Here is a 26191-nt window from a genome sequence, read left to right on the forward strand (position 1 = left end):
TGCTTCTGCTTTATGTTTTGGTTTTTTGGCCACGAGGCATGTGGGATCTGAGCTCCCTGACCAGGAATCAAGCCCAGACCCCTGAGCTGGAAGGTGAAGTCTCAACCACGGGGCCACCAGGGAAGTCCCTGGGCTATTTTCTAGTTTTCCCTATTTCAGCAGCCCTATTTCTGAACACTTTATTTCTCAGATACTAGTTTTCTTCCCTCTTGGGCAATCATCTCCCTGAGTCAGTAAAAACCAATTACTTTTTCAGTTTTCTAGTGTCTGTGATCTCAGAGCCGTGTTCTCTGACTTTTGGACAACATCACTCCATTCTTTAATCCTCAAAACACTGCCAGAGGTCTAAAAGGAAAGAAAGCAAAAGATAAGGAGGCAGCATTCGCTAGTTTCCAGAACCAATCTCGGGACATAAAAGAGCAAACACTTCCTAAACTTTGTAATTCCAGTCTGTTTGATCTAAATTCATATCCAATGCTCACTTGTTAATTAACAGCCTTCTTTATTGATTTTCTTCGCAGACTTACTAAGGAAAAATGTAAGAAAAAATTTCAGTTACAGAATTTAAACTGACAAAATCTCTTATATCGGAAATGAAAAACAAATTAATTTCTTCCTATTTGCCTTCTCCTTTTGTAATTGAGTAATTTAAGTTTCTAAAGGTGCTAACAATCATGTTTTCAATATTTTATTTCATTTGAAAACAGTAACAGTAAGAAATATGTTTGATGGACTTGTTAGGTAATTTTTTGTTGTTGTTGTTAGGTAATTTTTATAACTGACTGCTGTTTCTGATTAAGTATGCTTTCACAAAGATAAACTACTAAATCATTCACATAATTTCTGTCTGACTTAAGCTTAGGCAGAGTGTGTTATTAGTTACCTAGGGGTGTGGTAAGAAACTTCCACAAACCGGGTGACTTTATAGTTTTAACAGACTCATTTTCTCATGATTCCTGGAGGCCAGAAGTCTGAAATCAAGATGTTAGCAGAGCCATGCTCCCTCTGAAGAATTTAGGGAGCAGAAGACTCCTTCCCACACTCTTTCTAGCTTCTAGTGGTTACCGGCAATCCTTGCCATTCCTTGGCTTATAGCTACATGACTCCAGCTTCTACTTCTGTCTTCATGTGCCCATCTTCCCTTTGTGTGTATATATTTCCAAATTTCCATCTTCTTTATAAGGACACCAGTGGATTTAGGGTCCACCTTATTCCAGCGTGCCCTCATCTCACTAATTACATCTGCAAAGACCTTCTTCCAAATAAGGTCATGGTCACAGGTATCAGGGGTTAGGACTTCACTGTCTCATTTTGGGGAACACATTTTAACCCACAACAGAGTGCAAGCGAGAGGTCTCAGGTATAAAAACCCAAAGTGACACACGAAAGTAAAACAGAGGACAAAATGTGCTGCAGGAAGAGTAACAGGGGTGGTGGTGTGGTGTGTGGTTACAGCTGTGAAGAAAGGCTGCTTCAGATGGAGACAGAGCCTGCTCGAAACCTTCAAAGAGAAGCAGGGTCTAAACATGCTTGACTTCAGTCCCCGGAAGAATGAGGAAAACAAAGACCCAGAGCCCCAGTATTAACTAAAGAAGAAAGAAGATAGCGCTAAGTGGTGTCTGACTTTTGCGATCCCGTGAACTGTAGCCTGCCAGACTCCTCTGTTCATGGGATTCTCCAGGCAAGAATACGAGAGTAGGTTGCCATTTCCTTGTCCAGAGGAACTTCCCAACCCAGGAACTGAACCCAAGTCTCCCGTATTGCGGGCAGATGCTTTACCGACTGAGCTCTATAGGAATCAAAGTGACTGATTTCAGTTACAAGCAACAGTGAGCAGGATGTGATGGACTAGTTCTCACACCTGCTCAGCAGCCAGGTCACTGAAGGCAACACACTCGCTATACCTTTAATTTTTGCTTCTTTTGTTTGTTTTGCTTCATTATCGGCTAATCAGGTGTTCTGGTAAACATTCCTCATCTATATTATTAGTTGGCATTTCCCTCAACCATTTGCTCAAATCTCAGAAAGCACTGGCTGTACTATTGTGCCACGTAAGGCCACGTAAGATTCATTATAATAATTCTGTGTGGGATTAATACTGATATTTTTTTCTGTTGCTCCTTTTTTCCCCCAGTTTTCATAAAATATATATTTATCTGACTGCTTTGGGTCTATGGAGGTGGTACATGGGCTTGTAGTTGCAACGTGTGGGCTTAGTTGCCCCATGGATGGGGGATCTTAATTCCCCAAACCAGGTATCAAACCAGCAACCCTGCATTTGGAAGGTGGATTCTCAACCACTGGACCACCAGGGAAGTCCCTTAGGTTATTTTTTAATTGTGGTAAGATACATACTAAATGGTAACTGTCCATTTCCCTATGATTCTGATTATCCTAAGTACTTCATGTAAGGGGAATCATATATCCATCTTTTTGGGACTGGCTTTTTTTCACTCACCATAACATCCTCAAGGTTCTTCCAGGTTATACCATATTGCGGAATTCAAGTCTGAATAACATGTGTATACCACGTTTTTGTATCTGTTCGTCTACCGATGGACACTTGGGTTGCTTCCATGGTTTGGCTATTGTAAACAATACTGCTATGCTTATATGGGTGCACAAGTATCAGTTTGGGATCCTCTTTTCAATTATTTTGAGTACATACCCAGATGTGGAATTGCTGACTCATATGGTAATTTATTTTTTGAGAAATTACCAAAATGTTTTCCACAGAGGCTACACCATTTTACATTGCCACCAACAGTGCAAAAGGGTTCCATTTTCTTCACATCCTTACCAACACTTGTTGCTTTCTAATTTTCTGACAGTGGCCTTCCTAACGGGTATGCAGTGGCATCTCATGCTCTCTCCACGCCTAGACCAGCAGCTTGCCGTACAGCACAGCCGAGCGGCCTATTGAGGATCTAGGTGAGTCTCCAACTGAGACAACACCTCATGAGGCTGGGGTGCTGGCCTGAAGGATGTACTATATGTTTGAAATCATAAAGCAACATATCAGTACACATTGCTTCTTCTAATTGCAGGTATGGAAACTATGAGGTGGAAGTGGGATAGCCTCTCAATATTAAGTGAAATGACCTACCAAATAATTGCTCCTTATCTCTGTGACTTGGGACTCTGCTGACTTGGGCCTGGGGATACAAGAGCTTATACTACTCAGTTCAGTTCAGTTGTTCAGTCGTGTCCGACTCTTTGCGACCCCATGGACTGCAGCACGCCAGGCCTCCCTGTCCATCACCAATTCCCAGAGCCTACTCAAACTCATGTCCATTGAGTCGGTGATGCCATCCAACTGTCTCATCCTCTGTCATCTCCCTCTCCTCCCACCTTCAATCTTTCCCAGCATCAGGGTCTTTTCAAATGAGTAAGTTCTTTGCATCAGGTGGCCAAAGTATTGGAGTCTCAGCTTCAACATCAGTCCTTCCAATGAATACTCAGGATTGGTCTCCTTTAGGATGGACTGGTTGGACCTTCTTGCAGTCCAAGGGACTCTCAGGAGTCTTCTCCAACCCCTTATAAGGGGAAAAAAATGTTTCCAATGTTGGTCATTTGGGGCTTTTACGCCACAAACAATGAGGTGAAAAAGGGGGTCACTGTGTTAGCTAGGGGAACTGATCCTGAAGAATCTTGACAATCAAAGTAAAAAAGTTATAGCTTCAAAGTTGGGCATGAGAGAATCTTAACTCCGATCTGTCATTCTAGAGCAGGACTTATACTACCTAATCAAGTGGGAAAAGCTAATGTTAAGACCACCACACCCACAAAGAACAGAATATCAAGGGCTAGATGCCTTGTGAAGGTAAATTTGATATGAAACCCCAAATCACTGAGTGCCTCTGTGAGGGCAAAGCAAATGTGGCATAAATTACGGAAGGCGAAAGTCATACACGCCAACTGCACCCTCATAAGCTGTTACAGGAAATAAAGACATCACCTCTAGCCATATTTCTTTCATTGCTGTGTATGCATTTATACATTTTAATGAATTTTTTCCTTCCTCTTCTCCACTTCCATTATTGACATTTGGCAAGTAAGTTGTGGTTAATTATACAATTTTTAAAAACCAGGTTTATTGAGATATAATTTACTACACTGAAATTCACCCTTTTAAGGTGTACAGTTCAATGAATTTTGACAGGAGTACAGTCATATAACCACCACCACAATTAAGACATAAAATATTCCTTTTACCTCCAAAGTTCCCTCATGCCCCTTTGAAGTCAATTTGCTCCCCTAACTCCCAGTCCTTGGCAACCACTGATCTGAATTTTGATCCTATGCTTTTGCCTTTTACAGAATGTCATTAATATGGACTTGGACACTTTGTGTCTGGCATCTTGCACTTGACACAGTCTTTTTAAATACATGAAATGCTTAAAGAAATAAAAATGCCATCATACTATGAGTGAAAAACAAGACCCAAACTGGAACACAGAGAGATAAGAAGCTGAAAAGCTCCAAAAGAGGGCTTAAAAGGATATGGGGGATAGGACAAGACGGTCTAATGTAATTTAATCAGTCACAGAAGAAGAGACTGGAGAGAAGCAATGTTTGGAAAAGCAATTAATGAGAGTTTTTCAGACTTGAATCCTCTGATAGAGAATGTAGAATGTATACCAAGCAAGATAAATAAAAAAAGAACCACATCTAAGCACAATATAGTAGAACTCAGAACATCAAAGACAACGAGTAGGCTTCAAAAGCAACTCAAGAGAACAGGCAGATGACTTACAAAGGAACAACAGTCTGACTAATAGCAGACTTTTCAACAGCAACAGTAAATTCTAGACTATTGGCATAGTGCCCAAAGTGCCAAGAGAAAATAGCTCTCAGCCTGACCTGATAACCATAAAATTATCTTCCAAGAAAAACCATGAGCTAAAGATATTTTCAGATAAACAAAACCCAACTAGCCTTCTCTGAAGGAATTTCTAAAGTATATAGTTACAGCAGAGGGAAAAAGATCCCAATGAGAAGGTCTGAGATGCAAGAAAGAGTGGAAGGCTTAAAAAAAAAAAAAATGTAGGCAAATCTGAGCAAACATTTTGTACAGTGATAATGAAAATATTTAGTATGTAGAGTTAATAAAAGGTCAAGGCTTGTGGTAAAGAGGGGTTGGTGAAAGCAATTTCTCTCTTCTTTAAGATATCTTTCAAAAACTGTAAGATATATGGAGGCTTAAGAACCCGTTAACTCCGTTTTCAGGAAAGCTGAGTGACAGATATCTGGATAAGTCAAAAATGCCTAACTGCTGCCAGAGGCATCACAGAAGCCACACCAGGATCAAGTAGATACCATGGGGATTAAGTGAACAGAAAGAGGCCAGAGGTGACAGATCTCAGAAAATATTAGTAAAACTACATTTCCTGTGGGTAATGGGCTCATCCTGAAGTGAGCAACCTACATCCTTTATACACCACAAGAGATGAGAGCGCTGGAAACCACCAGGCAGAAGGCAATTGGTCAGAAGCTTGTGTGGATAGAAGTACACGAAAGATAAAGGGAGAAAAGAGAAATGACCTAGAGGTGGCAGATCTCAGAAAATGCCCACACAATACACTCACAGAACAAATCTCTTACAAACTGCTGGGCCAGAAAAATCCAACTCATTTATTGAATAAAGAGCCATAAAAAAAAGGAACTGGCACATTATTATTACAAAGATATGATAAGAAAAAAGGTGGAAAGAAAGAGCAAAAGTTAAAAGATGAAGAACCAGACAAGAAACAAATTTTAAAAATCTAACCAAAAGTTAACTATAAACAACAACAAAAAACCACTCAATTACTTCAGTTAAGAAAGTCTTCATAGCAGAAATGCAAGAAATCAAAGAAGAGATGGCACAAAAGCAGGAGAAGGAATATTAAAAATAAAAAGGAAAAGCTGAAATTAATAAGTTAGAAAACAAAAAGAACCAAAACAGAAAAGGTGAGTGTGTAGGAAAACGTCCTAACTTAAGGAAGAAAAGATGCAAGAAAGCGCAAATACACAAAAATAAGAAATAACCATGGAAACAAAAAAAAGTTTATAGAGAATCACTTAAAAATTACTTTGTTGGGAATTCCCTGGCAGTCCAGTGGTTAGGACTCCATGCTTTCACTGCCGAGGGACCAGGTTCAATCCCTGGTCAGGGAACTAAGATCCCACAGTTCAGTTCAGTTCAGTTGCTCAGTCATGTCCGACTCTTTGCGACCCCATGGACTGCAGCACGCCAGGCCTCCCTGTCCATCACCAACTCCTGGAGTTGACTCAAATTCATGTCCATTGAGTCGGTGATGCCATCCAACCGTCTCATCCTCTGTTGTCCCCTTCTCCTCCTGCCTTCAATCTTTCCCAGCATCAGGGTCTTTTCAAATGAGTCAGTTCTTCGCATCAGGTGGCCAAACTATTGGAGTTTCAGCTTCAGCATCAGTTCTTTCAATGAATATTCAGGACTGATTTCCTTTAGGATGGACTGGTTGGATCTCCTTGCAGTCCAAGGGACTCTCAAGAGTCTTCTCCAACACCACAGTTCAAAAGCATCAATTCTTCGGCACTCAGCTTTCTTTATAGTCCAACTCTCACATCCATACATGACTACTGGAAAAACCATAGCTCTGACTAGATGGACCTTTGTTGGCAAAGTAATGTCTCTGCTTTTTAATATGCTGTCTAGGTTGGTCATAACTTTTCTTCCAAGGAGCAAGTGTCTTTTAATTTCATGGCAGCTGTCACCATCTGCAGTGATTAGTGAAAGTCACTCAGTCGTGTCTGAATCTTTGCAATCCTATGGACTATACAGTCCATGGAATTCTCCAGGCCAGAATACTGGGTTGGGTAGCCTTTCCCTTCTCCAAGGGATCTTCCCAACCCAGGGAATGAACTCAGGTCTCCCGCATTGCAGGCGGATTTTTCACCAGCTGAGCCACAAGGGACAAGCTGCTTGGCCAAAAAAAAAAAGAAAAGTTTTTTTGTTTAACCCTATGTAAGCAATTTTGAAAACCTATATGAAATATATCACTTGTGAGGAATTATATAATTTATCAAAATAAATCAAATAAGAAGAAAATAAAAATATGATAGTTTTTAAAGAACACCTCTATTAAAAAAAAAATCAGTCCCAGGTTTCACAAGGAAGTGCTATCAAGCCTTTAAGAAGTCTAATGCTTAATTCCCACTGCTTTTTGAAGCTATTTCAAGAGATTGAAAATGAAGGAAACTTCCAAGTTATTTCTATAAAGTAGGTATAACATTAATACCAAAATCTGATGAGAAAGGAAATTACAGAGCACTCTTACTTCTGAGTATTTATGCAAAAATACTGAGTGTTAGTTGTCAACTGCTATGAGATAAATTACCACAAATACAGCAACTTAAAACAATATACAGTTATTATCTCATAGTTTCCATTGCTTAGGAGTCTGAACACAGCTTAGCTGGGTCTTCACAGTCTCACAAGGCAACAATCAAGGTGCTGCAACAATCAAGTCAGGCTGCACTCTCATCTGGGGATCACATTCTTTTTCAAGCTCACATGGTTGTTGGTAGAAATCATTTCTTTGTGGCTAAAAACTCAAGGCAGTTGACATCTTCAAAGGCAGCAGGAAAGCTCTGACTTCAGAGAAAGCCCTAAACTCTCTTTTAAAGCCTTTTCCTGATCAGGTAAGGCTTATCCAAAGTAATCTCCCTTTCATCAACTCAAAAGTCAACAGATTAGGGACTTAATTACATCAACAAAATCTCTTAGTCTTTGCCACATAACATAAACATAGTCATGGGAGTGATACACTCTATTATATTTCATATATAGTATATGAAATATATGTCTACCTTCAAGAGAAAGGGATCATACAAATACTGCCTAAGTACACTAAGTAACATATATCAAAAACAAAAACTAGGAATACATTAAAGACAACACGTTATGATCGAGTAAGATTATTTTAAACATACAAAGATAGTTCAATATAAGGATATAATTTTCACAGATACTAAGAAAGCTTTGATAATGTTCAACAAACCATCCTTGATTTTAAAATCCTCTAAAAAATAGGGATAGATTCTTCTTTATATCCCCCAAACAAATATAATGCTTAATGAGGAAACAGCAGGAGCATTTTCATTGAAATTAGGAAAAGTCTGTCTACTACTAAGACTGTTATTAATATTATACAAGAGATACTACCAACACAATGGGCGAAGACTGAAAAGAGTTCAGAGTACAGAAATTGGAAAGGAGGGGGTAATATTACTCTTTGCACATGATGTGACTATACACATGGAAAATGCAAGATAATCAACTGAAAACTACTATCAATAATAATAAAATCCAGTAAAGTAGAACATAAGTAATTTTCACATATGCAAATAATAATCAGAAAATACACTGAAAGGAAAGGCCTCACTCACTACCTCAACAAAAATTAAAAATATTCAGGAATAACACTAACAGAAATGGGTAAGACCTAGCAAGCATGAGGATGGGGTGGGGTGGGGAGTGGAGTGAAAACACTGAAGCACATAAGCACACAAAAGACTTCAGAAAATAGACCTTATTACTGAATAAGTTCAGTTCAGTTGCTGAGTTGTACCGACTCTTTGCAACCCCATGGACTGCAGCACACCAGGCCTCCCTGTCCATCAGCAACTCCCGGAGTCCACCCAAACCCATGTCCATTGAGTCAGTGATGCCATCCAACCATCTCATCCTCTGTTGTCCCCTTCTCCTCCTGCCCCCAATCTTTCCCAGCATCAGGGTCTTTTCCAATGAGTCAACTCTTCACATCAGGTGGCCAAAGTATTGGAGTTTCAGCTTCAGCCTCAGTCCTTCCAATGAATATTCAGAACTGATTTCCTTTAGGATTGACTGGTTTGATCTCCTTGAAGTCCAAGGGACTCTCAAGGGTCTTCTCCAACACCACAGTTCAAAAGCATCAATTCTTTGGCGCTCAGCTTTCTTTACGGCCCAACTTTCACATCCATATATACATGACTACTGGAAAATCCATAGCTTTGACTATATGGACCTTGCTGGTAAGGTAATGTCTCTACTTTTTAATATGGTGTCTAGGTTTGTCATAGCTTTTCTTCCAAGGAGCAAGTGTCTTTTAATTTCATGGCTGCAATCACCATCTGCAGTGATCTTTGGAGCCCAAGAAAATAAAGTCTGTCACTGTTTTCATTGTTTCCCCAGCTATTTGTCATGAAGTGATGGGACTGGATGCCATGATCTTAGTTTTTTGAATATTGAGTTTTAAAGACAATATCAAAAAGGTTTTGATTTTCCCTTTAAAAATATCAAATGATTTATTTAAAAAAATATTTTTAATTGGAGGATAATTGCTTTACAATATTGTGTTGGTTGCTGCCATTCATCAACAAGAATCAGCCATAGGTATATGTATGTCCCCTCCGTCTTGAATCTCCCTCCTACCTTCCACCTCATCCCGTCCCTCTAGGTTGTTACAGAGCTCCTGTTTGAGTTCCCCGAGTCATACAAATTCCCATTGACTATCTATTTTATGTATGGTGGTGTATATGTTTCCACGGTACTTTCTCTATTTGTCCTACCCTCTCCTTCCTCCCCAGCCACCATGCCTGTAAGTCTGTTCTTTACGTCTGTGTCTCCACTGCTGCTCTGCAAACAGGTTCATTAGTACTGTCTTTCTAGAGCCCATATATATGTGTTAGTATATGGTATTTGTTTTTCTCTTTCTGACTTTACTTCACTCTGTATAATAGGCTCTATGTTCATCCACCTCATTAGAACTGACTCAAATGTATTCCTCTTTATGGCTGGGTAATATTCCATTTTATATATGTACTATGGCTTCTTTATCCATCTGTCAATGGACATCTAGGCTGCTTCCGTGTCCTAGCTACTGTAAATAGTGCTGCAATGAACCATGGGGTACATGTATGTTTTTCGGTTCTGGTTTCTTCAGGATATATGCCTAATAGTGGGATTTCTGGGTCATGTGGTAGTTTTACGCCTAGTTTTTAAAGGAATCTCAATACTATCTTCCATAGAGGTTGTATCAATTTACATTCCCACCAACAATGCAAGAGGGTTCCCTTTTCTCCACACCCTCCCTTCTTCTTATGACCAATTTCATCCCCAAAGTTATGGAAAAACAAACAAGAATAGCCCGCAAAAGATCATCTATACGATTATCTAAAACACAGAAAATACTTTAGGGTAATTTAATAAAAATGCATAAAACCTTTGCACTGGAATCTATAAAACATTTCTGGGTTAAATTAAAGACACACATTCATGGAAAAAATAGTCTATTAATGGATTGTAAGACTCATATTGTTTAAGCTATTCCCCCTAAATTGATATAGAGACTCAATGAAATCCCAATCAAAATCTCCATAACTTTATTATGGAAATTGAGAAGCTGATTCTAAAATTTATGTGGAACTGCAAAGGATATAAATACTCAAAATAACCTTAGAAGAGGAAAGTAAATTTGGAGATATTATTCTACATGCCTTCAAAGCTTATAATAAAGCAAAGAAAATCAAGACAGTGTAACACTGGCAAAAGCACAAATAGATCAATGTAATAGAGTCAAGGAGTAGATCCACACCTTATATGGTCAAATTATTTTTGACAAACTCATTAAATAGAGAAAGAAAAATCTTTTTTTTTTTTAAATGGTCCTAGATGGACTTCCCTGGTGGTCCACTGGTTAAGAAACCACCGCGCAATGCAGGGTACACAGTTTAGATCCCTGGTCAGGGAACTAAGATCCCACATGGCAAAGGGCAACTAAGCCCGCGCACCACAATGAAGATCCCATGTGCCGCAAGTAAGACCCGATGCAGCCAAATAAATAAATAAATTTTTTAAATGGCACCAGAAGTATAATTTATACACAGTGAATGCACAGATTTAAAGTGCACAGTTCTGCCATTTTTAACAAATGTATGCACAAACTAATACATTCATACTCTTGTCAATTACCAGGTTGATGGCTTTAAACATATGAAAGAATGCTCAAGCTCTCTCATAATAACAGAAATTCAAGTTAAAACTACATCAAAATATTGTTTTTTCACCTATCAGAGCGGCAAAAATCTAAAAGCTTGCTAAAAGGTTCTATTGATGAAGCTGTGGGAAAACAGGCCCTCTCACACATGGTTTATATGAGTGTCAACTGGCAGAGTCCTTATGGAGAGCTATCTCATTTCCAAATGCATATAGCCTTTGACACAGGAATTCTACTTTGGGTGGTTTATCCCACAGATATACTTCCATGTGTACAAAACAGTATGTGCATAAAGCTATTCTTAGCAGAACTGCTTGCAATAAGCCTGAAACAACCCAAATGTCACCTTTATGGGCAGTTTGCTGTTTAGTTGCTAAGCCATATCCAACCCTTTGTGACCCCATGGACTGTAGCATGCCAAGCTCCTTTGTCCATGGGATTTCCCAGGGAAGAACACCAGAGTGGGTTGCCATTTCCTCCTCCAGGGGATCTTCCCAACCCAGGAATCAAAGCCACGTCTCCTGCACTGGCAGTTAGATTCTTTACCGCTGAACCACCAGGGAAGTTCACCATGAACTTGTTACTTAGCCACAAAAATTAAATTCAAAAGAACAGGTCTAAAATACTAGAAAATTACAGTATGTAATCAAAAGGAGTTGGTTGGAGTAAAAGAGTTCTAAGATTTTTATACTATTCAGGAAGACTTATCTATGTACCACTCATTGCTTACCTGTACCTTCTACCTGATTTCATGGATAACTCTGTGCCATTGGCTTAGTCCTGTAACACAAAGAAAATGCTTTTCTTAAAAAAAAAAAAAAAATTGAGATATAGTTGACATATAACATTAGTTTCAGGTGCACAATTGGTTCATTATCTGTATATACTGCAAAATGATCACCAAATAAGTCCAATTAACATTCATTACCATACATGGTTACAAAAAAATTTTTTTTTCTTGTAGTGAGAACTTTAAAAAAAGTATTTATTTGGTTGTACTGGGTCGTAGTTGCAGCATGCAGGATCTTTAGTTACAGCATTTGACTCTTAGGACTCTTAGTCACGGCATGTGGGAGGGACCAGAAATTGAACCTGGGCCCCCTGCATTGGGAATGTGGAGTCTTAGGCACAGGACCACCAAGGAAGCCCTGCGGTAAGAAGTTCTCTCTTAAAATACAATACAGTATTATTAACTACACTCCACATGTTGGACATTACAGTCCTAGGACCTACTTGTAACTGGAAGTTTGTACCTTTTGACTCCCTTAACTCATTTTGTCTACCCTAAACCCCATCTCTGGCAACCATCAATCTACTCTCTGTCTCTATGAGTTTGTTTGCGATTCCAAATATAATTGATACAATACTTGTCTTTCTGTCTGGCTTATTTCACGTAGTATAATGCCTTCAAAGTTCATCCACGTAGTCACAAATGGCAGGATTTCCTTCTTTTTTATAGCTGAATAATATTCATATATATACAGTTGACTTATACAACACATCTTTATCCATTCATCCAACAGCAGACACTTAGATGTTTCCATCTCTTGGCTACTGCAAATAATTCTGCAATTAACATAGGGATGCAAATATCTTTTCAAGCGTTTTCATTTCCTTTGAATAAATACCCAGAGGTGGAATTGCTGGATCATTTGGTAGTTCTAGTTTTGATTTTGACAAACCTCCAAGCTGTTTTCCATAGTGGCTGTACCAGTTTACATTCCCACGGCTAGGAAGATTCCCTTTTCTCCATCTCCTCACCAATGCCTGTTACTTCTTGATTTTTTTTTAATAATAACCATTCTAAAAGGTGTGAAGTGATATTTCATTGTACTTTTGATTTGCAGTCCCCTGACAGTGATGTTGAGTAGCTTCTCATGTACCAGTTGGCTATTTGTATGTCTTCTTTGGGAAAATGTTCATTCAGATCCTCTGCCCATTTAAAAACTGGATTGTTTTATCTTTTGCTATTGAGTTGAGTTCTTTATATATTTTGGATATTAAGCCCTTGTCAGATCTATGCTTTGCAAATATTTTCTCCCATTAGATAGTCTGCCTTTTCATTTTGTTGATAGTTTCCTTTGTTGTGTAGGAGTTTCTTTAGTTTGACATATATATCAAACTTACTTTTACTTTTGGTGTCAAATCCAAAAAATCATTGCCAAGACTGATGTCAAAGAACTTACTGCCTATGTTTTCTTCTAGGAGTCTCAAGTCTTTATTCTGAGTTAATTTTTGTGTATGGTGTAAGATAGTGGTCTAGCTTCATTCTCTTGAAGGTGGATGTTCAGTTTTCCCCAAATTAGAAACAACTCAGACATCCTTCAATGAGAAAATGGTTAAATAAACTGTGGTACACTCATATCATGAAATATCGGTAGTTAAGGATTGAAGCTTTTGAATTGTGGTGCTGGAGAAGACTCTTGAGAGTCCCTTGGACTGCAGGGAGAGCAACCTAGTCAATCCTAAAGGAAATCAACCCTGAATATTCATTGGAAGGACTGACGCTGAAGCTTCAATACTTTGGCCACCTGATAGGGAGAGCCAACTCGTTGGAAAAGACCCTGATGCTGGGAAAGGCTGAAGGCAAAAGAAGGGGGAGGCAGAGGATGAGATGGTTGGATAGTATCACCAATTCAGTGGAGACGAATTTGGGTAAGCTCTGGGAGTTTGGAGGACAGGGAAGCCTGGCATGCTGCAGTCCATGGGGTGGCAAAGAGTTGGACATGACTTAGCGACTGAACAACAACGTGAAGACTAGCAGCCTAGCAGCCACTGAAAGGGCTGATACAGGCTTGGAGCTTCTCAAAGGCTCCATCCCCAAATAACCATCATTATTTGACTTGCCTAGCAGTTCCCTGTAAACCACCACTAGTAGGGCTTGTGTTTATTTCAACTGACTCAGAGCTCATTCACTGTGAATACCCTTTTCCCTGGAGCATTAATTGAAAATAACCAGTGGCAACTGTGTAACATCATAGGTGCTTTAGGTGATAACAACTGGGGAGGGGAAAGAAGAAGCTGACCAAAACCTTAAAAGGAAAAACTTTGGAGTAAGATATCTATAGGAATATTTGAAAAGTTTCAACATATTCTTGGATATCCAGAAGGTCACCTGTATGTGCAGGGCTGTGTGCACGCCTAGGAAAGGTCCGAGACGAACCTAATCTCACTCACTGCTGGGAGACCTCCGGGCTCTGCACAAGCAAGAAGTAAAGACTAAGGCACAGCTGCCCACAGTGTGCTGGGTTCTTGAAGCCATACCCTAACACCACACACACACCTATACCCTAACACCACACACACACCTATACCCGAACACCACACACACACCTATACCATAACACCACACACACACCCCCCATACCCTAACACCACACACACACCCCATACCCTAACACCACACACACCCCTCATACCCTAACACCACACACACACCTATACCCTAACACCACACACACACCCCTATACCTAACACCACACACCTCATACACTAACATCACACACACACACCCCATACCCTAACACCATACACACACCTATACCCTAACACCACACACACCCCCCTATACCCTAACACCACACACACACCCCTATACCCTAACACCACAAACACACCTATACCCTAACACCACACACACACACCTCATACCCTACACCACACACACACACATATACCCTAACACCGCACATGCACCTCATACACTAACATCACACACACACACCCCATACCCTAACACAACACACACACACCTATACCCTAACACCACACAACCCCATATCCTAACACCACACACACACCTATAACCTAACACCACACACACACCCCATACCCTAACACCACACACACACCCCATACCCTAACACCACACACACACTTATACCCTAACACCACACACACACCCCATACCCTAACACCACACACACACCTATACCCTAACACCACACACACACCTATACCCTAACACCACACACACACCCCATACCCTAACACCACACACACACCTATACCCTAACACCACACACACACACCTATACCCTAACACCACACACACACACATATACCCTAACACCACACACACACCTATACCCTAACAAGACACACCCCCCCAAACCCTAACACCACACACCCCCCCATACCCTAACACCACACACACACCTATACCCTAACACCACACACACACACCCCATACCCTAACACCACACACACACCTATGCCCTAACACCACACACCCCCACATACCCTAACACCACACACACATCTGTACCCTAACACCACACACACACACCCCATACCCTAACACCACACACACACCTATACCCTAACACCACACACACACCCCATACCCTAACACCACAGACACACCCCATACCCTAACAGCACACAACCCCCATACCCTAACAGCACACACACACCTAACTCTAACACCACACACACACCCCATACCCTAACACTACACACCCCACATACCCACACACCACACACACACCCATACCCTAACACCACACACCCCCCCATACCATAACACCACACAACCCCCATACCCTAACACCACACACACACCTATACTCTAACACCACACACACACCTATACCCAAACACCACACACACACCCCATACCCTAACACCACACACACCCCATACCCTAACACCACACACACACCCATACCCTAACAGCACACACACACCCATATCCTAACACCACACAACCCCCATACCCTAACACCACACACACACCTATACCCTAACACCACACACACACCCCCCATACCCTAACATCACAAACACACCCCCCATACCCTAACACCACACACACCCCCCATACCCTAACACCACACACACACACCCCATACCCTAACATCACACACACACACCCCATACCATAACATCACACACACACACTCATACCATAACATCACACACACACCCCCCATACCCTAACATCACACAGACACACCCCATACCCTAACACCACACACACACCCATTCCCTAACACGACACCCCCCCCCATACCCTAACACCACACACACACCCATACCCTAACACCACACACACACCCATACCCTAACACCACACACCCCCCCATACCCTAACACCACACACCCCCCCATACCCTAACACCACACACACACCTATACCCTAACACCACACACACACCCCATACCCTAACACCACACACACACCCCATACCCTAACACCACACACACACTTATACCCTAACACCACACACACACCCCATACCCTAACACCACACACACACCTATACCCTAACACCACACACACACCTATACCCTAACACCACACACACACCCCATACCCTAACACCACACACACACCTATACCCTAACACCACACACACACACCTATACCCTAACACCACACACACACACATATACCCTAACACCACACACACACCTATACCCTAACAAGACACACCCCCCCAAACCCTAACACCACACACCCCCCCATACCCTAACACCACACACACACCTATACCCTAACACCACACACACACACCCCATACCCTAACACCACACACACACCTATGCCCTAACACCACACACCCCCACATACCCTAACACCACACACACATCTGTACCCTAACACCACACACACACACCCCATACCCTAACACCACACACACACCTATACCCTAACACCACACACACACCCCATACCCTAACACCACAGACACACCCCATACCCTAACAGCACACAACCCCCATACCCTAACAGCACACACACACCTAACTCTAACACCACACACACACCCCATACCCTAACACTACACACCCCACATACCCACACACCACACACACACCCATACCCTAACACCACACACCCCCCCATACCATAACACCACACAACCCCCATACCCTAACACCACACACACACCTATACTCTAACACCACACACACACCTATACCCAAACACCACACACACACCCCATACCCTAACACCACACACACCCCATACCCTAACACCAAACACACACCCATACCCTAACAGCACACACACACCCATATCCTAACACCACACAACCCCCATACCCTAACACCACACACACACCTATACCCTAACACCACACACACACCCCCCATACCCTAACATCACACACACACCCCCCATACCCTAACACCACACACACCCCCCATACCCTAACACCACACACACACACCCCATACCCTAACATCACACACACACACCCCATACCATAACATCACACACACACACTCATACCATAACATCACACACACACCCCCCATACCCTAACATCACACAGACACACCCCATACCCTAACACCACACACACACCCATTCCCTAACACGACACCCCCCCCCATACCCTAACACCACACACACACCCATACCCTAACACCACACACACACCCATACCCTAACACCACACACCCCCCCATACCCTAACACCACACACCCCCCCATACCCTAACACCACACACACACCTATACCCTAACACCACACACACACACCCCATACCCTAACACCACACACACACACCTATACCCTAACACCACACAACCCCCACATACCCTAACACCACACACACATCTGTACCCTAACACCACACACACACACCCCATACCCTAACACCACACACACACCCCATACCCTAACACCACACACACACCTGTACCCTAACACCACACACACACCTGTACCCTAACACCACACACACACCTGTACCCTAACACCACACACACACCTATACCCTAACACCACACACACACCTATACCCTAACACCACACACACACACCCCATACCCTAACACCACACAGACACACCCCATACCCTAACACCACACACACACACCTATACCCTAACACCACACAACCCCCACATACCCTAACACCACACACACATCTGTACCCTAACACCACACACACACACCCCATACCCTAACACCACACACACACCCCATACCCTAACACCACACACACACCTGTACCCTAACACCACACACACACCTGTACCCTAACACCACACACACACCTGTACCCTAACACCACACACACACCTGTACCCTAACACCACACACACACCTGTACCCTAACACCACACACACACCTATACCCTAACACCACACACACACCTATACCCTAACACCACACACACACCCCCCATACCCTAACACCACACAGACACACCCCATACCCTAACACCACACAGACACACCCCATACCCTAACAGCACACACACACACCTATACCCTAACACCACACAACCCCCACATACCCTAACACCACACACACATCTGTACCCTAACACCACACACACACACCCCATACCCTAACACCACACACACACCCCATACCCTAACACCACACACACACCTGTACCCTAACACCACACACACACCTATACCCTAACACCACACACACACCTATACCCTAACACCACACACACACCTATACCCTAACACCACACACACACACCCCATACCCTAACACCACACAGACACACCCCATACCCTAACACCACACAGACACACCCCATACCCTAACAGCACACACACACCTAACTCTAACACCACACACACACCTATACCCTAATATCACACACACACACCCCATACCCTAATATCACACACACACACCCCATACCCTAACACCACACACACATCTATACCCTAACACCACAACACTTATACCCTAACACCACACACACACCTATACCCTAACACCACACATACACACCCCATACCCTAACACCACACACACATCTATACCCTAACACACACACACCCCATACCCTAACATCACACACACACACCCCATACCATAATATCACACACACACACTCATACCATAACATCACACACACACACCCCATACACTAACATCACACAGACACACCCCATACCCTAACACCACACACACACCCATACCCTAACACCACACACACACCTATACCCTAACACCACACACACACACCCCATACCCTAACACCACACACACCTATACCCTAACACCACACACACACACCCCATACCCTAACACCACACACACACCTATACCCTAATACCACACACACACACCCCATACCCTAACACCACACACACATCTATACTCTAACACACACACACCCCATACCCTAACATCACACACACACACCCCATACCTTAACAAAACACACACACCTATACCTTAACACCACACACACACCTATACCCTAACACCACACACACACCTATACCCTAACACCACACACACCCCATACCCTAACATTACACACACACACACCATACCCTAACACCACACACACCTATACCCTAACACCACAACACTTATACCCTAACACCACACACACACCTATACCCTAACACCACACACACACACCCCATACCTTAACAAAACACACACACCTATACCCTAACACCACACACACACCTATACCTTAACACCACACACACACCGCATACCCTAACACCACACACACACACCCCATACCCTAACACCACACAGACACACCCCATACCCTAACACCACACACAAACCGCATACCCTAACACCACACACACACCGCATACCCTAACACCACACACACACACCCCATACCCTAACACCACACACACACACCCCATACCCTAACACCACACACACCTATACCCTAACACCACACGCACACACCCTATACCCTAACACCACACACCCCCAATACCCACACACCACACACACACCTATACCCTAACAACACACACACCCCTATACCATAACTACCACACACACCCCACACCCTAACACCACACACATACACCTATACCCTAACACCACACACACACCTATACCCTAACACCACACACACCTATACCCTAACACCACACACACCCCATACCCTAACACCACACACACCCCATACCCTAACACCACACATACACCTATACCCTAACACCACACACACACACCCCATACCCTAACACCACACACACACACCCCATACCCTGACACCATACACACACACCCCATACCCTAACATCACACACACACACCCCTATACCCTAATATCACACAAACACACCCCTCATACACTAACACCACATACACACACCCCAATCCCTAACACCACACACACCCCATACCCTAACATCACACACCCACCCCCCTATACCCTAACATCACACACACACCTATACCCTAACACCACACACACACATACACACACCGGCAAAGGCCATGAGACCTATCAATTCAAGGCACGTAAGAGAATAGCTGTCCATTCATTTCCTGATCACTAAACTAACCAAGGCCAGGAGACTTACCAATTCAAAGCATGTAAGGGAATAGCTGTCCATTCATTACCTGATCACTAAACTAACCAGGCAGAGACTGTACCTGGCCAGGCATGACAATGTATACAGACTTACAGAATTAGTTCAGGAAAGTCACTAAAACAAATAGCAGCAACAACAACAACAAACAGCAACACCAATAAACCCTGGGAAGAGCGGGGAATGTGATGTCCAGAGTTGCCACATTATATTATTGAAATGCCTAGTTTTCAAAAAACGCATGAGACACGCAAAGAAATGGGACAATATGACATACACGAGATGGTGTGTGTGGGGGAAGCAATTAATAGAAACTGTCTGGCAGAAAGCCTAGATGGATAGACTTCACTAGACAAAAATTTAAATCAGCTTTTATAAATTTGTTTAAAGAACTAAAGGAAATCATGTTTAAAGAACTAAAGGAAAGTGTAAGAATGTCTCACCAAATAAAGACTATCAGCAAAGAGAATTATAAAAAAAGAACCCACATAAATATAAATCCCAATATAAAAAAAGAACTTCAGAGGAATTCTCTGGTGGTCCATTGGTTAGGACTCAGCACTTTCATTGCTGCGGTCCAGGCTCAATCCCTAGTCGGGAACTGGGATTCCACAAGCCATGTAGTGTGGCTAAAAAAGAAAAAGAACTTAGTACAACAACTGAAATGAAAAGTTTTACTAAAGGAGCATGACTGTAGGTTCAAGCTGGCAGAATGAAGAACCAGAAAACTTGAACATATGTCAATTGAGATTCTCCAGTCTAAGGAAAAGAAAGAGAAAAAAAAAGTAATAAAGAAACATGAACAGAGCTTCAGACACCTGTAAAATACCATTAAGTGTACCAATGTGTGCATAATGGAGGTCCCAAAAGGAAAGAAAACAACAACAACAAAATTGGGGGTAAATAATGGCCTAAAATGTCCCCAAATGCGTGAAACTCAAGAAGCTCAACACATCCTAAGTAAGATAAACCCAAACAGATCCATATCTAGATACATCACAATCAAACTGTCATAAACCAAGGACAAAGAGAATCTTGAAAGCAGCAAGACAGATATCATTCATCACATATAAGGAATCCTCACTAATATTAACAGTTGAATTCTCATCAATCAATGTCAATATTCTGATTGTGATAATTCCTGTAGTTTTGCAAGATGCTACTATTGGAGGAAACTGGATAAAATGTACATGGAATCTTTCTATTATTTCTTATAACTGCTTGTGAATCTACAGTTATCACAAAATCATAAATTTAGCACACACACACACACTTCAAACACTTGGATCCAAGATACAATCATAATAGAAGCATAAAGATATTTAGAATTGAGCAATAATAAAAATACTGTATATCAAGACTTGAGAAACAAACAACAGTGGTAATTCAAGCTAAACTTATCATCTTGAATGCTTATATTAAAAATGAAAAAAGTCTGAAAATTAAAAAAAAAAACTAGGGGCCTAACTTGTTAGAAAAATAACAGAATAAAGAGAAAGGAAGCAGATTAAAATGATTAGAGCAACAATCAGAAAAAATAAACTAGAGATGATCAACAAGGCCAGGAGCTAGCGATCTGGGGGGAGAAAACTAATAAAATTGATGGAGACTTGCGGTAAAAGGGATAGGAAAGAAGAGAAGAAAAAATACTCGTAATGCAAAGGGGAACATAACTATAGGTGCAGCAGAGATTTAAAAGAAAACATATTGCAAAACTTATATGAACAAAATTCTAGAAAAATATTCCAACTTTCCAACAGTTCATTTCATATACAAACTCTTTCAGTAAATTGAAAAAGAGGAAATATTTCCAACTCATTCTATGAGATTAATAAAACTTTATTCCCCAAACTATCAAATTATAGTCAATCTCACTTGTGACCCTAGATGCAAATACATTGATTAAAACGTTAGCAAACCAGATCAGTGATGTATAAAAGAGATAATAAATCATGACAAAGTCAGGTTAATTCCAGAGATACAAGAATGGTTTAATATTAGAGAACCAATTCTTCACATTAAGAGTAAAGGAGAAAACCAATTATCATGTTAATAGATGCAGAAAAAGTATTTGATAAAATTTAACACTCATCATGATAAAACAACTTTTAGCAAAGTGAGAATAGAAATGATCTTTCTGAATCTGTTAGAGTATATCACATAACACTGAAAGCAAACATCATTCTTAGTAGGGAAATGTCAGAAACATTTCCTTAAAACTGGAGTAACAAGGCAGGGATGTCTACTGCCTCTAACATTGTGCTGAAGGTCAGTAAGTCTGAGAGGGGTGTGGGGGTTGGGCGGGGGGGAGATAGGGAAGGAAGGAGGGAAGGAGGGGAAGAAGGGATGAAAGAAAGGAAGAAAGGGGGAGGAAGGTAGGTCAGATCTAATGTTTGAAAAGGGAAGACCAAAACTACCACTTAGAGATAATATCATTATCTATAGAGAAAACCCTTAAGAACCAACCACATTATTAGAAGTGATAAGAAAGTTTATCAAGGTGGCCAAATGTAAGATGGACAGGCAACAATAAACTGTATTCACAAAACCAGTAACTTAACAGGAAAAAAATTAAGATATTATTTATATATAAGCAGTGGTGGCAATGATGTCCTAGCTTGCTCCTCCAGTCTCCTTTCAATTCTGAGAGCCCTTGCTTCAACCCTTCCAATAAATGCTATTTTTTTCCCTGAGACAGCGAGAATTGGGTTTTATTGCTTGCAAGCACACATCTTGCAATTACACTAATATTTTAATGGGTATTTGGAGTAAAAAAAAATAAAATGTGTGTTGGGGTCCTCAAGACCACCTCCAAATTCAATGATTTGCTAGGAGGAATCAGGATTCAACATGCAGCTGTATGTGTGGTTATGATTTATTACAGAGAAAAGATACAGAACAAAATCAGTAAAATCAGCAAAGAAAAAAGGCACATGGGGCGTAGTCTGGAGGAAACCAAGACCAAGCTTCCAAGAGTTCTCTCTCACACAGGATGCACTTAATTCCCTCAACAATGAGTTGTAACAACACATGCCAAAAGTTGTTTATCAGGGAAGCTCATTAGAGACTGAACAGAGATTTTATGGGGTTGGTCACAAAGATACCCTCTGCCTGGTGACATGTACTTCAGAAGGAAAGCAGATTGCTACGGTAAACTGTACTGTCTGCACAAATAGTTTGGGCACAGTGAACCACTCTTTTTTTTTTTTTATTTTTTTTAATTTTTTTATTAGTTGGAGGCTAATTACTTCACAAGTGAACCACTCTTATCAGTGAGGGTGGTGAGAACCTTCCTGAAATCCAGGAAGCTCCCAGATGCCACCCATGTAAGCAGGCATTTCAAAGCACAGCAGTCAGGTCTGCTACGTTCATCCTGGGTTGGCCAAAAAGGTCGTTTGGGTTTTCTGGTAACAGCTTATAGAGGAACCTGAACAAACTTTCTGGCCAACCCAGTAACTTTTCTGCATAACACATACTCTTTCTGACACATTGAATTGGAAAGCCAATTTATTATAGCCACTCTTCAATCTATCCACTTACTTTTGAAGTAATATCACTTAAGTATATTTCACATTAACTTTTATGAACTTACAAGCTTTTTAAAAGTCAAATAATACTAAGGCTTAAAAATAAAACCAGGACTTTCCTGGTGGTACCATGGATGAGAAGCCACCTGCCAATGCAGGGGACACCGGTTTGATCCCAGGTCCGGGAAGACTCTACAAGCTGTGGAGCAACTAAAGCCCATGCATCATAACTACTCTGGGGCCCACGCTCTAGAGCCCTCGAGCCACAACTATCGAGCCCACGTGCCACAACTACTGAAGGCGGTGTGCCCAGAGCCGGTGCTCCACGAGAAGAGAAGCCTCCGCTCGCCACAACTGGAGCAAGGCCATGTGCAGCAACAAAGACCCAAGGCAATCAAAAATAAATAAATAAGTTAGTTAAAAATAAAATAAAACCAGAGATCGCTACTCCAGCCCAGCTCCTTCTCCCCCAATCCACAACCAACAGTTTCAAACTCTTTAGTAGTTTCTCCCAGTATTTAACTTTCATTTCTAAATAACACACATTTACTATCAGTTCTTGAGTTTTCAACTTTATAATTATACTTCAGGGAGGGAGGTGGGAGGGGGGATCAGGATGGGGAACACATGTAAATCCATGGCTGATTCATGTCAATGTATGGCAAAAACCACTACAATATTGTGAAGTAATTAGCCTCCAACTAATAAAAATAAATGAAAAATATATATAATTATACTTCAACTACAGATAATGAAGCCTTAACTTATATCTCCTACTGCTCACCAAAGTTTTATCATAATTTTTAGTTAAATCTCTATTGTTTTTCATTATCATGATTATATAAATGCTTGCAAATGAGCCATATAGGCACAAGTGAAATTATATCTTTTTCACATGGGTTGTCTTTCCTAGAATTAATAACTGCCTATTTAAAAATTTTAATTTTCTTTATTATTGTTGTTGTTTAGTGGCTAAGTCTTGTCCAACTCTTTTGCAATCCCATGGACAGGATTTCCTGCATAAGAATACTGGAGTGGGTTGCCATTTCTCTAAACTCTTTCTCAGTACTGAAAGCCTCCTCTTATATGGTCAAATATATCTGGTAAATTATCCATTCCAATCATTTCTGGAATTCTCCAACTGCAATGGTTGCACTCTAAGCCTGCCAAACAACTTTCCTTTCATCATAATTGGGGATCCTATATCATGGATGGCTTCCCAGGTGGTGCCAGTGGTAAAGAACCTGCCTACCAATGCAGAAGACTTAAGAGACATGGGTTCAATCTCTGAGTCGGAAAGATCCCCTGGAGAAGGAAATGGCAACCCACTCCAGTTTTCTTGCTTGAGAATCCCATGGACTGAGGAGCCTGGCGGGCTATAGTCCACAGGGTCACACAGAGTTGGACACAACTGATGTGACTTAGCACACAGCATACACATTTCATGGATACCATGATTTTAATTTTTCTAGATTTCCCCCCCTCCATCATTTTTATTGAAAATGTCATCTAGTTGCTTCCTGAGAAAGAATAGATAAATGAGACCTGGAAAGTCTGAAAATGTCTTTATACTATTCCCACACTTGATAGACATTTTGGCAAGGTATAGACTTCTATACAGAAAAACAATGTTCTTTCAGCATTTGAAGGGATTATTCTGATGCCTTCTAAGCTGGTATCCTTGGATTCATAATTTTTTCTAGGTGACCTGCTTTTTGTCTCCAAAAGCTTTTAGGATCCTCTCTTTTTCTATCACTAGTGTTCTTAAGATCTTTTTGCATTCATTGTACCAGGGTACTGGGGGAAGTCTTTCATTCTGGAAACTCAAGACCTTCATTTCTGGGAAAATCAATCATTTCCTTTCTAGAATTACTATTAAATGGGATGTTGTGTGTCCTGAATTCATCCTCAAATTCTCTTTTCTCTTTACTTTCCTATTTTCCCTCTACTCTCTGAGACTTCAACTTCACCTTCCAAATATTTCATTGTATCTTTGAAAATCTTTCATATTTTCTTGTTTTCAATTTTCAAGGGTTTTTTTTTTTTTTTTTTGGACAGCATCTTTTCAGTCTCCCTTCTTCCCTCCCCCACTTCTTTCTAAATATTACCATGTTCCCACTTCATGGCTGGTACTCCTTGAGACTGACATTTTTGTTTGTTAAGACTTGATTTTCTGTTTCCCCTCTGTTCCTTTGTTTTGGGCTATGACGCTAATGAGATTTTCCTCATATAACTGTTGTTTATTGACTGTCTACTCAACTTTGAGTGAAGTAATAAAAAGTTGTTTAAAACTGTGTGTTGGGAGAAGGGAGGAAGTATTTTGGTATCTGGTAGGTTTCAGTACAAGGCAAAAGGTGGCAAGTTTTATTTTTTT

At 41.3% G+C, this 26191-nt stretch overlaps 1 long non-coding RNA gene across 1 annotated transcript in view; it reads right to left on the minus strand.

The window, feature by feature from the left end:
- Positions 1-276: 276 nt before the first annotated feature.
- Positions 277-26191, minus strand: part of LOC122696999 — a 33200-nt gene continuing 7285 nt past the window's right edge. Inside the window, exons 2-3 of the long non-coding RNA XR_006341979.1 lie at positions 11731-11780; positions 277-345 (exon numbers count right to left, since the gene is read on the minus strand). This is a non-coding gene — a long non-coding RNA (uncharacterized LOC122696999). The remainder of the gene's footprint in view (positions 346-11730; positions 11781-26191) is intronic.

This window comes from Cervus elaphus, chromosome 7 (genome assembly GCF_910594005.1).
Source record: "Cervus elaphus chromosome 7, mCerEla1.1, whole genome shotgun sequence".
NCBI lineage: Eukaryota > Metazoa > Chordata > Mammalia > Artiodactyla > Cervidae > Cervus > Cervus elaphus.